Genomic DNA, 13,141 nt, shown 5'->3' with positions numbered 1-13,141 from the left:
ATCCCAGGCATGTGGTTGCTGAAAAAGCCTCAAGTACAACTTTTAAAGGGGTCATTTCCTGCCCACTGTAGCCCCCTTATAGCACATCCACAAGAGATTCAAAACACAGACTTTAAAGGGTGCATTCCTCCTCAAAAAAAATGACTTCCTGGCAATGGAATCAAGAGCTAAGGGCAGTGGCAGCTACAGAAGTCCAAATATTTGTCCAGATGCATTTCCTGGTGCTGGGACTGATGAGAAGTTAGGAAAAAGCCCCCTCCCCATGAAGGTGGAGTCAGAAGCAGCAGCAGCTGGGCAGCTTCCACTGATGGTTGGAGCTTCAGAATGGATCAGTGTTTCGGGGTGTCAGCAGGGACTGGAAAACTCAAACCTGTGAGAATCAGTACCTGCATCAGCCTGGAGAAACAACATTCTGCAGCCCTTCCACCTTTCTCTCACCATTACATTTTCTCTACTTTCATTGTAACATCTAGGGAAGAGGGGAAATGTAGAAAGAATCTTTTATAAACATCACCTGTCAATTAAAAAAAAAGCCAATGTTGAATGAACTGAGGCACAAAATAGAAGGCGGGACAATGGCAGAAAGAGGGAGGATTATGGGAAACAGTAAGAGAGAAAAGAGAGATGCTATGAGAGCCACAGAGGACTAGCCAGGAAATGAGACTGGAGATGACCAAGCAGAAGGATGTAAACCAACAAGCAGATGAACTTGGAGAGACACTGAGGAAGATGAGAAGGAAGAAGGGCTAGGACCGAAAAAGAGGTAATTAACCAAGTGTCAGACATACAATAGTTTAAATGGTTAAATAGTCAGGGAATGAGCCAAAGCTTATGGCCTAGACACTTAATAATAACAAATAAGTCTCAGAGTTGTCATTCTAGGAGCCTGCACTAGGAAAGGAAAACTTGGAATTTAATATTTTTTAACGGGTAAAGTTGATAGAAGAATAGCCGTGATTGAGAACCCTCCTCGGTTTGGGCAGGTTTTGCATTTCCCAGTCTAATAGAATCTTTTGATTGGTTCTTTCTCATTCTATGCCTCATTTGTAATAACATACCCAGACAATCAGAGTTTGCCTAAGTCTACATACAGGATTGGGTATGGCATTTTTAGGTGTCCAGTGCTCTGACAGCTCCTAGCTCTGGCCAGGTTATCATTTCACAGATGTTCTTCAGAGGAAGAAGGAAGACTTTAGGGTCAACAATCACTTACAAGAGAAGGAAGACAGCTCTTCCCTTGAACACTTGGTGGACACAGATCCTTCCAAGACTCCACTCTCACTGCAGGCAGAGGAAGTCATCCCTTCCCTATGAGACTTTGTGCTTCTGCCATACTTGTCTGAGACCTGCCCTCTGCAGACCTAGAGAGAGCTGTTCTCAGTTGTTCTCAGGAGGTCCACTGAGAGCTTAGAGCAGGGATATATGCTTTTAGCCTCTTGCCTTGCATTCTGATGTGACCCAGAGTTCAAAATTTCCAGGATGCCATTAGAATTGTCAGCTTTTGCTGGTGACATTCTATTTACTTATTTGAACTATTCTATTTACTCGTTCTTCCCCAAAATATCATAAGAACAGTTTCTTTCTTTCTTTCTTTCTTTCTTTCTTTCTTTCTTTCTTTCTTTCTTTCTTTCTTTCTTTCTTGTTTTTTTTTGTTTGTTTGTTTGTTTTTCGAGACAGGGTTTTTTTTTGTATAGCCCTTGCTGTCCTGGAACTCACTTTGTAGACCAGGCTAGCCTCGAACTCAGAAATCCACCTGCCTCTGACTCCCAAGTGCTGGGATTAAAGGCGTGCGTCACCATGCCCGGCTATAAGAACAATTTCTTTTCTTTTTTTTTTTTTAAGATTTATTTATTTATTTATTTATTTATTTATTTATTTATGTAAGCACACTGTGGCTATCTTCAGACACTCCAGAAGGGGGAGTCAGATCTTGGTCAGGGTGGTTGTGAGCCACCATGTGGTTGCTGGGATTTGAACTCAGGACCTTCGGAAGAACAGTCAGGTGCTCTTACCCGCTGAGCCATCTCACCAGCCCATAAGAACAAGTTCTAAGCCACATATTACCATTCTTCTCCTCTGAAGTCTCTTGAGCCAGGTCCCCATAGTTCAAATAACCCTCAGCACCACTGGCTTCCATGTTCATACTAGGATGGCTCATTAAACATCACTTAAAATATCCAACTCCTTTTCTAATTCAAAGTGCCAAATATTGCCACAAGCTGACCTACTCAGAGTCCCTCAACACGAATCAGAGTTCCAGGACTCAGGTGGGTAAGGAGTCAGCGAGTGACAAACAGACATGAACACAAGAGAGTGCTGAATCTGAGTGTAATTTCTCAAAGCAAGCATTAGACTTATATAGTCATTACAGAAGAAAACAGGAAAGTTAGGTGATACATCAGTCAAGGTACATTGAGGTCATCTGATGCATCATGACTTTTTACACAAAATAGAAAAATGCATACATAAAAACTGGCAGGAACCAGGCAGTGGTTACAACTGAGATAGAGTCAGTCTTATCTAAAGTTAGCTTATTCTTAGAAGCCAGGTGCAAGGGCTTTTTGCCCTAGCCATAGTTCTAATTCTAGTCTATTGTATAACCCACCACCAGCCAGCTCTTAGTAAATACCTAACTATGCTATTCTTCTGGGCTTGCGAAAGTATGCACCAGGGAGGTTCCGTTCTTGCTAACCTTTCCATGAATAACACAATACTCTAATTCCTTCTTAAACTGTAAACCCACCTTCTTCCTAAACCATTGTAAATCCCTGCATATGGGAGTTACTCAGCTATTACTCTAAGTGTTTGTGGGGGACCTCCATTTGCCAGAGGAGCCCACCAACTTTCTTCTATTATGTAGTCTGCCGTACATGATTATAATAAGAATTCTAAGCTTACTTTGTTAAACTTGCCCTGAAATTTCTAACTCTATCCAGTAAATTGTAATGCCTGACTTCTTTCAGTATCTCTCTTTCAACACTGGAGGCATTTCATCTGAATAAGTAACATTCTTACAAAATTCCAAGCCTAGGGTTGGCTCAACAATTGCCTAAGATATTGGGATACTGGTGGAGGTCAGGAAGCAATGTTCAGTCTAACTTAGCTAGTTGTCAAACCATTCCTTGGGGGCAACTATAATAAAACAAGACTGAAGGAAAACACACAAAACCCTCCACTGACTATCACAAGGACAAATCTGGACCACATTCATGTTATGGGGAGCCAAAGACTCTCCAGGAAACTAGTTTCTGTAACAATTTATGCCTCAGGACTGTGGCCAAGCTTTTGGACTTGTCATGCAGACTTCACTGGAGTGGGTGTGGCAAAAGATCACATTCCTCCAAACAAAAACATGGTCATGTCTATCACAGCAATCCCCCAGTCTCTGGTACCAACTTCTGTCTTAGGGTTTTATTGCTGTGAAGAGACACCATGGTCACAGCAACTTTTATAAAGGAAAACATTTCATTGGGGCTGGCTCACAGTTCAGAGGTTTAGTCTATTTTTGTCATGTTCTTAAACATAGCAGTATGCAGACAGACATGAAGCTAATGAAGGAGCTAAGCATTCTACAACTGGATTCGCAGGTAGCAGTAAGTGACTGAGACATACTTCTTTTTTTTAAAGAATCATTTATTTTATTTATTATTTTTTATATGAATACACTGTAGCTGTCAGACACACCAGAAGATCCCATTACAGATGGTTGTGAGCCACCATGTGGTTGCTGGGAATTGAACTCAGGACCTCTGGAAGAGCAGTCAGTGCTCTTAACCACTGAGCCATCTTTCCAGCCCCAAGATATACTTCTTCCAAAAAGGCCACATTTACTCCAATAAGACCACAATCTGGTAAACTGTAATGCCTGATTTCTTTCACTATCTCTCATTCAACACTGGAGGCATTTCCTCTGAATAAGTAAAATTCTTACAAAATTCCAAGCCTAGGGTCAGCTCAACAATTGCCTAGTATATTGGGACACTGGTGGAGGCCAGGAAGCAATGTCCCAATATACTAGGTAATCATTGAGTGTCCCTCTGAGCCTCTAGGTACCATTTTTTTCAAACCACCACACCAATTCAATAAAATGGAAAGTCTTTTTTTAAAGGCACTATGAGAGCTGACTAATTCTATGGGTATTTGTCAGAGCTGCAGTCATGGAGAAGGGAGCACCAATTGAGAAAATGTTTACATAAGATTGGGCAGTAGGCAAGCCTATGGGCATTTTCTAATTAGTGGTTGACATAAGAGAGCCTGAACCATTGCTGGTCTGCCCATCCTGTAGGCATAATGTTACTGTGCACTGTGGGAAGTTTATCCTTGCATTATCCAATTACTGATTTCTCTACCCTCATCTCTTTTTGCAATCTGGATATAGAATCGCAATGCTTATGTCAAGAATTTCCTATCTTAAGTATGAGTAAACAATGCTTAACATTTATCTCTACCTTGCCAAAAAAAAAACCAAAAAACAAAAAACAGCTGATCAGCCAATAGATAGACAATAGAGAGAACAGGGCAGGACTTCTTCCAGCCAAGAGTGGACGGAGAGCTGGTTGATTACACTGGTGATCTCTGCAAATATAAGCTTTGTATCTTCAGATCCAGGAGAGCCACCACCAATATCAAGCAGATGCATGCCAACTTCTGTTCCCATGTCAAATACACAGTGGGCATCTGACACTCTGCCTACATGAAGGTGTCAGGGTCTGTGCATCCACTCCCCACATGGAAGTTGACACCAAGGATGTCAATATTTAGCTCTTTTGATGAAGGGGTTTGTAGTCCCCTAGGAGGAACAACAATATGAACTAACCAGTACCCCCAGAGCTCCTTGGGACTAAATCACCAAGCAAAGAAAACACATGGAGGGACTTGTGACTCCAGCTGCATATGTAGCAGAGAATGGCCCAGTCAGTCATCAATGGGGAGGAGAGGCTCTTGGTCCTGTGAAGGTTCTATGCCCCAGTACAGGGGAATGCCAGGATCAGGAAGCAGGAGTGGGTTGGTTGGTAAGCACGGTGAGGGGGGAGGGGACAGGGAGTTTTCAAAGGGGACACAAGGAAAGCAGATAACATTTCAAATGTAAATAAAGAAAATTATCTAATAAAAAAAATATTTAGTTCTTTTGCCTGTTCCAAGAGAAGCCTGCTGCTTTTGACTATGGCACCAAACTTAACACTGAGGCAACAAACTGCTTCAGAATCTGTTGGGGTCTCCCACCTCCACTAACCACTCCCCCTCCACAGGTGCACAGGCATACCAGAGTTGCTACCCAGATCTCCCAGAATGCAGTGTCATCAGACCACCCTACGTCGTCCTCATCACTGCCCACTGTCGCCGCCCACTGTCGCTCAGACCAACCACTAACGTCGTCTCCACCCACTTGTTTGGACCTGCCTACTGGATCACATCTCTGCTCATGATCGGACTGCTAGAGAAAGAGACAGAGATACAGAAAGAGTTTCTCCAGGGGACTCAGGGAGGGCTTAGAATCCTTCCTTGTCCAATTAATAAAATCATACTCTGATCAGCACAAACCGACAGGGCATTCATTTTTCCCTTTGCAGCCCATCTTATCTTAGCATGTTTAGCTCTTCAGTACAAACCCAGTACAAAGTGTTTTCTGCCCACGCAGATACACACAAATGGCACCCAACGTGGGAATCCTCAGTGGCAATCCCCAAAACCAACTTTGTCTTTGGGTGTGCTCTGGTGACTTTCATCAATTCAATTTCACTGTCAAAAGTCATCAGCTGGACTCCGTTATTGATCGGAGACACTTGTTTACAAGGATTTGCATAGATAATTCTCTCTTGAGGCACCTCAAGCCCCTGTACCAACTGTATTTCAGTCGTTCTCACATAGTCAAATCCTGTCCCAATGGCAGCTAGGCTGCTCACTTTGGCCTGCTGTCATTACACTTGACTGTGTAGAAGGGAGTAACATGGGGAAGAACTTTTAGCCACCTCAGATGCTTCTTCAGAATGTCTCTGAAGTCCACAACAAAGAAAGCATCCTTATCGTCAGAGGAAGAGATTTCATTGATTTTTTTTTTTTTTTTTTTTTTGGTCCAGAATGTCCTTAGCAGTAAAGCTTTCACCAAGGATGTGGCAGTCAAACTCTTCCTTAGTAAATCTGCTCATGGCACTCAACATGCCTACAGAAAACCTAGAGATGGAATTAGATTATCACCAGCTCCTCACAAGGCCAACTTATCCAAGAACTCTGAATGCTGTCTCCTTGGAGCAGTGAAAACACTCACAGCACAGGGGCGTGGTTGGCCGGATCCATAGAGACATTGCCGCTGAACCCTGAGGAGTCACCCACTGTCCCCCACCCCCACCCCAACCTAAGGTGGAGCCGAGCTGCTGGCTGAGGGTGGCCAGAGGCGACAGCAGCTGCAGGGACTGACTTGCAACCTACTCTTAATAGGGATTCAACCTCTCCTCTAGCCCAGCACCCAGCAGAGTTAGCAGAAGAGAAAAGTTATTAGGACATGGAGGAAGTGGACCTGGTCAGCAATAGCTCTTTGGGGATGAGCTTGATCTTCTTGGGCAGCAGTTCAGTACCAGAGCAAACACCAAATATGATTCAGTAGCTACAGACCAGTCGTCTAGGCAGGCAAACACCAGGCATGAACCAGCAGCTACAGTACAGTCCCTTCAGCAAGCAGACACCAGGTAGCTGCAGTTCAATCTTGAAGAAACTGCCAGGCTCACCAATGGGTCTGAGGGGAGGCCACTGAAGAGGCAAGTTATGCTGGAGTGAGTTCCTCTCAATGTCAGAGTTATCACAAGTTGAGCTCAACAACACTATGTAAGGCAAACCAATACATATATCTTTAGCAAAGAATAGCGAGGCAGAGCAAACCAAACCAAAGCTCAGTGCTCCTCTCCCACTCTCTGTGGGGTCATATTTACACTCCTTCATCAAGTATCCTTTCATGTGTCTGCTATATCAAAACATCCTTTCACCCGTGTCAGTTTGCATTAGCAAGACATCCTTTGTGCCCCAGCAAAACATCATTTAATGTAACTAACTTTCCAAAGAAACCAGAAGTTTCCACTTCATCCCTCCATCAATCATTAATTAAGAATATACTGTAGAGGCCCAGCCTTATGAGGTGTTTTCTCAATTAGAGTTCCCTCCTCTCAGATAACTTTGGTTTGTGGCAAAATGAGAAACTATCCAGAACACTCCACAAGACGCAGTGGTCATGGTGTTTTATCACAACAACAGTGACCCTAACTAGGATACTAACAGATGCACGATGGGATGGATTTGGAGAAGGCAAGTTAAGGAGAGGAAGAGGCAGAGGAACGGGGCAAGAAAAACACAGCCAGACATTCATTTCAAGAGTTTTCCTTCCAGTCTTTCCCTCAGACTTAGGACAGCCACTTCCCCCAGGGTACTTTTTGAGCAATGTAGAGTTCTTAACTGCCCTGCTCTTTTCTCCACCTTGTGGTGGGAGTGTTGATAAGCAGGAGAAAGATGGTGCACTAAACCGAGGTACCCCCTCATGCTGGGTAAATTAGTCATGTGCCTGTGTGGTACTGAGCATATTTAATATTATACCTTTTCTGGTGTGTTTATTTAATGCAGAAGTGGGGTGTCAGTCTTTCCTTCCTATTTGACTTTGCTACAGCAGTATTGTATTACAGAACATACTGCTCAACTTTCTTCTGGACAATGATTTGGTATGCACTGAAAAAAAAGTAAAGATTTATATTTCACCCACCCCATGTAGCAATACTAATGGGGAAGAGAAGGACTGTATTTTTCACTCCTTTAAAATGTGGCAAAGCAGGATGAGGAGAGTTTGTGAGGAATCTTATTCCTCTTTTTTTAAAACTTTCGACCATCTGTCTATGTGGAAGGAAGGAAAATGACTTCTCAGTCTCGCTGCTCTTTTCTCTACCTTCTCTTAGGAGCATTAGTAAACAGCAGATGTCTTTACTTTTTAGCACCTTCCCCATAAAGCCAGAATGCCTTAGATACACCACTAGCCTCCCCTAGTTGTATGTGGAAGGTTAGCAAATGTGAGGCTAGAAGAATTTTAAAGAGAAGAACACATACATTAGTAAATATAGTATCTGAAGAAAATAAGTATCTGTGATATAATATACATATATATGAATTATATATAAAAATAATTCTATTTTCTAAAATATTCATCTAAGATCTGCTGCAAAACTTCAGCAGACCTCATCAGAACTGACAGGTAATAGCATTTCTTGGTAAATGATTAATTACTTTATGAACTATAGAAAACAGAATATGATTTATATTCAAAAGCATAGGTGAGAACATAGGCTCCAGAATTGGACTGCTCAGTTTTTAACTCTAAGTCTATGACTTTTTCATTATGCACAAGACATTGGAGAAATGCCTTCCAAACTAGCATCCTTTTCTCCTACTATAAAACACTTATTTGTTGTTATGGAGACTGAAAGAAATACCATGTTCCTGTCACAGGATAAGCATATCCAAAGATGGGATTATTTGTAAAGGTGCCTAGAAAGTTCAGATTGAGAGGGCTCAAACCTGTCTTTCTTGTTGGGGCCTGTGATGGTGTGCCATTTCTTCTACTTCTTCTTGGTCGGAGATGCTGAGCATGTGCCAGGCATCCCAGAGCTGGACTCAGTCAGAATGGACCAGAGCCAGAGGGATAGGTTATGTAGTAGCAAGAAACTAAGCTGGAGAACAGAGGAAAACCATTTCCTCTATTTCTGAGTCTTTTCTTGGACTATTTTTGGAAGCTCATCTGCACTATTTATTAGGGTAGACTTGATTTTTTTTCCCCTTCAAGTGATAATGAAGGCAACATGTTACTCTCAAGTTCATCTTGATTTGAATGTCACTGCTCTGCTTTTAACCTGTGAGGTCGGTCTCTCAATGTTTCTTTCTAAATCATGAAATGTTCATGTGGTTACTAGCGATTTGTAACAAACACTGCCATCTGATTCCTTTTTTTTTTTTCAGATTAAAAACATATTTTTAGAAGCTTACTGATAAACGTTTCAACAAAATTGTTCATTGTGTTTGTGGTGTGTCGTGTACATACCAGAAGCCAAAGAACAGTGTCAGGTTGGCATCTAGCAAGTTCTGGCATCTTCCTGTCCCTACAGTTCCTACCATCAGCATTGAGGTGTTCTAGATTTAAACTTTATTTTAGAGGGAAGGGAGTCTTTCAATTTAACAGACTAGTGAGGAATAAAAATCTGTAATTAAGGAAGTTAGTTCAATTGTTTCATTCCATCTTGAGGTTTCTACATGCTAAGAATTTAGCACCTGGTGTGTATGGAGTTAGTAGGGGGTACGAGATAGGATATAAGGTGTAGCAAATCCCTCTACCAAAGCAGCTTCTGTAACCTAACATTCTTTACCTTTTCCTTATATAGAAGAAAGACTGTCTAAAAGAGAGAGTAGGACGTGAAGGGGCCCTACAAGTTTATGGTTGTCAATGTCAGTTCTGGCTACTTCATGCTGTAGCCATGAAGCATTGTGGTGGCTAAGCATAAGCCCTACTCCCTTGTTAACTCATGTTATTTGGTCAGTTAGTGGTCCTTGAGTATATTGGCTTTTGCTTATATTCAGTGATCAAGATATTATCCACGTGAGTCTGAGTGGTATATGAATTGTTATTTGTATGAAGACTTATGTCAACACAAGTTAACAAATAGACTTAAAAGAGACCTATGGGTACAAAAATTAAAATGAAATGGTAGATTGTCACAGGCTGAGGAAAGGAGAGACTGGAGGTGGTTTCAGGAAGCATAACGGATTTCTACCAAGCTATCAAGGACCCAGAAGTCCTCTGCATTTCTGCTGGGTCATGAGTGATGTAGACACCAGTTTTCCTCTTCTCTCATTAGTAATCAAATTTTATGTAGATTTTCCAGCTTGTCTGGGGCTAGCTGTGGTCTTAATGGCTAGCTAAGCACTAGCTAATGGGATACAATCAGAAAACTGAGTACCTTTCTGGGTCTAACAGTCATCAGAATCAGGTGTGTGATTATCTGGCTTTGTTCCCCATCTCAAAACTATGAAATGCTGAAATGCAAAACAAACACATGGGAAACAGATAGAAGCCCATTGCAAATGGCAGAACCCTGTGTTATTGACTAGAGACAGGAATGTTTCCATATCTAAGAGGCTGCACTTTGGAGGATTTGTCACAATAGATCTATATCCAAATAATATGTTAGTATCTGACTTTCATTCTCTCAGTTGCTTCATGGACACAAGCTAACTAATCTATCTTTAGCTATATGTTGGGTTTTTGTTGTTGTTGTTGTTGTTGTTTTGTTTTTAAGCAGGAGAAATGATGTGGCATGGAAGAAAACACAATACTCATGTGAGTCAAGCAAAACTTTCCAACAAATCCTTGGTCAGTTATACAGGAAGGTCTCATTGACTAGACCTGTGGGCGTGGTCACAACGAACTCTGAGAGAGGACAGGTGCTTTTATTGCATACATCACTGTCCCAAAGAAAATCAAGATTATATTAGAAAGGGTGGTAGTGATGATGGATATGAGGCAGATATGAACGCATGTAGCTTTGGCCTTGTCATAGCAGGTAATAATAATAATAATAATAATAATAATAATAATAATAAAGGATATTAGCTGCAGAGAGCTTTCAGCAGTTAGAAGCACATACTGATCTTCCCTAGTGCAAAACTTCAGTTCCCTTTACTCAAACCAGGTAGCTTACAACAACCTGTAGTTTCAGCTCCAGAGGATATGACACCTTCTTCTGGCTTTTACCACACATGTGACATAAACACAGAAGCATACAAATACAAATATAATAAATCTTTAAAAATAAGATAAATAAAACAAAAAAAAAATCAATAATCACCATAAGTGTTGCTGAATCCAGGGCCTTCCTTGCGCATACAAGGCAAGCACTTTACTACTGTGCTACACCCCCATCTCTAATAATTAAGTTTAATATGTCAGTCTTTTTTTGCTAAACAAAATTTTCCCCCTGGAGGCCCCGCCCCTCTTAGGCCCGCCTCCTTCAGCCTCTAGGATTGGCTTTCCCCCACTTCCGGCTGCTGGGTCCGAGTGCACTCCGGCTTCCGGTGTCATGGCGGCCTGAGGTCCGGGGAGTCGGTCNGGGCGCTGCAGGCCCCTCCCTGCGGAGCGGCGGGTCCGGGCGGGGATGTGACGGCGGGCGCCGCGGGCCTGCCTGGCGCGTCGTGTCGGCTCGCGTGTCCTCGCCCCAGCCCGCACCATGGCGGGGTCCGGCTGCGCGTGGGGCGCCGAGCCGCCGCGCTTCCTGGAGGCCTTCGGGCGGCTGTGGCAGGTCCAGAGCCGCCTGGGCAGCGGCTCCTCGGCCTCGGTGTACCGGGTGCGGTGCTGCGGCACCCCGGGCTCGCCCCCCGGCGCCCTCAAGCAGTTCCTGCCTCCGGGAACCATCGAGGCTGCGCTGAGCAGTTGCAGGGTCGCAGGGACATTGGTAATGGTGGCTGTCCCCCATGTCCTGCCCATGTCCCGGTCCAAGCACAAGCGTCCCAGGCCTGGCCCCGGTCTGTGGTCCTGTAGGTGGGAGGTGTTAGCATTCTGCCTAAGCTCCGCCCCACAGTCACCTGGCAAGAGCCAGGTAGGCCTGACCCACTATAAAAGGGACTGCTTGCCCCTCCTCGCTTTCTTGCCCTCTTGTCCTCTTGGTCCCTTGTTCCTCTCTTGCTCTTTCCCTGCTTCCCTTACCCCCTCTCTGCCTATTCACTTCCCCTTCTCTTCCTTGTGCTCATGGCCGGCCTCTACTCTTCTACTAATCTGCTCTCTCTTTCTCTGCCTCTACCATCTTCTTCCTAAGGCCCCTCCCCATGCCCTGAATAAACTCTTCTATCTGTACAGTCGTGTGGCTGGTCTCTCAGGGGGAAGGGATGCCTTGGCATGGGCCCACTGAGACACCCTCTTCCCTCGTCGTACCTCATCACACCCCCATAGAACATATTCCCCCTTCTCTTTATCTTGTTATAAACACGTCAGAAGGAGAGGATCAGGCCTCACTTCCCTTTACTTTGCAGCTCAGTGATGTATGTGGTGTCGGCGATATCATATAGTAAATGCTTAGTAAAGTCCAATTTGCTTCAAGAGGCAGGAGCACTTTTTTTTTTTACAAACTCATGGAGCCTGCTTTATACATTTACCTGGTTATTGAACCCAGTGCTCAAGCTTCCAACTAGCCAAACATTCAACTCTGGCAAATACCTGCCGAAGAAATGGGTCAGGTTTTTCAGCTTTCAGGTTTGTAACCATGGTTACAAAATGACATTTATAAATGCTGCCCTCCGTCTGGGGTAGCTAGTATTTATGCCAAGATTCTTCCACGGATAGTTTGTGGAGAAAAACAAAAAAAAAGGTGACACTTCTTAACTAGACACTGCAGATGAAGAGAGAAAATAATAGGGAAGAAAGTCTTAATTAAAGTGTAGTAAGTACCTGGAATGGTCATGCAGTCCTATAATGCCTGCATGAGGCAATCTGGAATTTGAGGTCAGCTTGCTCTTCCTAGCAAGTTCAATGGCAGCCTCAGCTACAGAGTGATCGAGGGTGTCTAAATGCTTGAGATCCTGACAGTAAAAAGATGCACGGAGGTACAGAGGGGGTGGGGGAGGAGTAATAATAATACGCTTATAATTGGTCAGAATCTATAGAAATGTAGTATTAGAATTAAAACCTTTTCTATTTGAGGAAAAATAACCAGCTTTAAAGGAGAATACATTTAATATTTTCTCAGTAAGTTAAAGGGACTAAAGATAGTGACTCAGCATTTTTAGATTGTGAACTTTTAATCTACTGTTTGCTATTTTGTCAACCATCATGTCTACAAACTATAAAGTCTAAAAGACATTTAAAACTAAAGAAGGTTTACCACTCAAAAGATCAGCTTTAATGATGACTCTAAAAATTTGCCACGATAACAAAAATTCCCTTGCAGTAAACATGTTAGTAAGAATACTAATGAGTCACCGGGCAGCGGTGGTGTGTTCCTTTAATCTCAGAATTTGGGAGGCAAAGGAAGGCAGATTTCTGAGTTCGAAGCCAGCCTGGTCTACAGAGTGAGTTCCAGGACAGCCAGGGCTATACAGAGAAACCCTGTCTCGAAAAAAAAAAAAAAAA

At 43.1% G+C, this 13,141-nt stretch overlaps 1 pseudogene; it reads right to left on the bottom strand.

Annotated features, from left to right (window-relative positions):
* Positions 1-4,486: 4,486 nt before the first annotated feature.
* On the bottom strand, positions 4,487-6,146 carry LOC110322051 (annotated as a pseudogene).
* Between the last annotated feature and the right edge of the window lie 6,995 nt (positions 6,147-13,141).

This window comes from Mus pahari, chromosome 5, assembly GCF_900095145.1.
Source record: "Mus pahari chromosome 5, PAHARI_EIJ_v1.1, whole genome shotgun sequence".
Lineage (NCBI taxonomy): Eukaryota > Metazoa > Chordata > Mammalia > Rodentia > Muridae > Mus > Mus pahari.
This window is presented reverse-complemented; position numbering and strand designations above follow the sequence as displayed.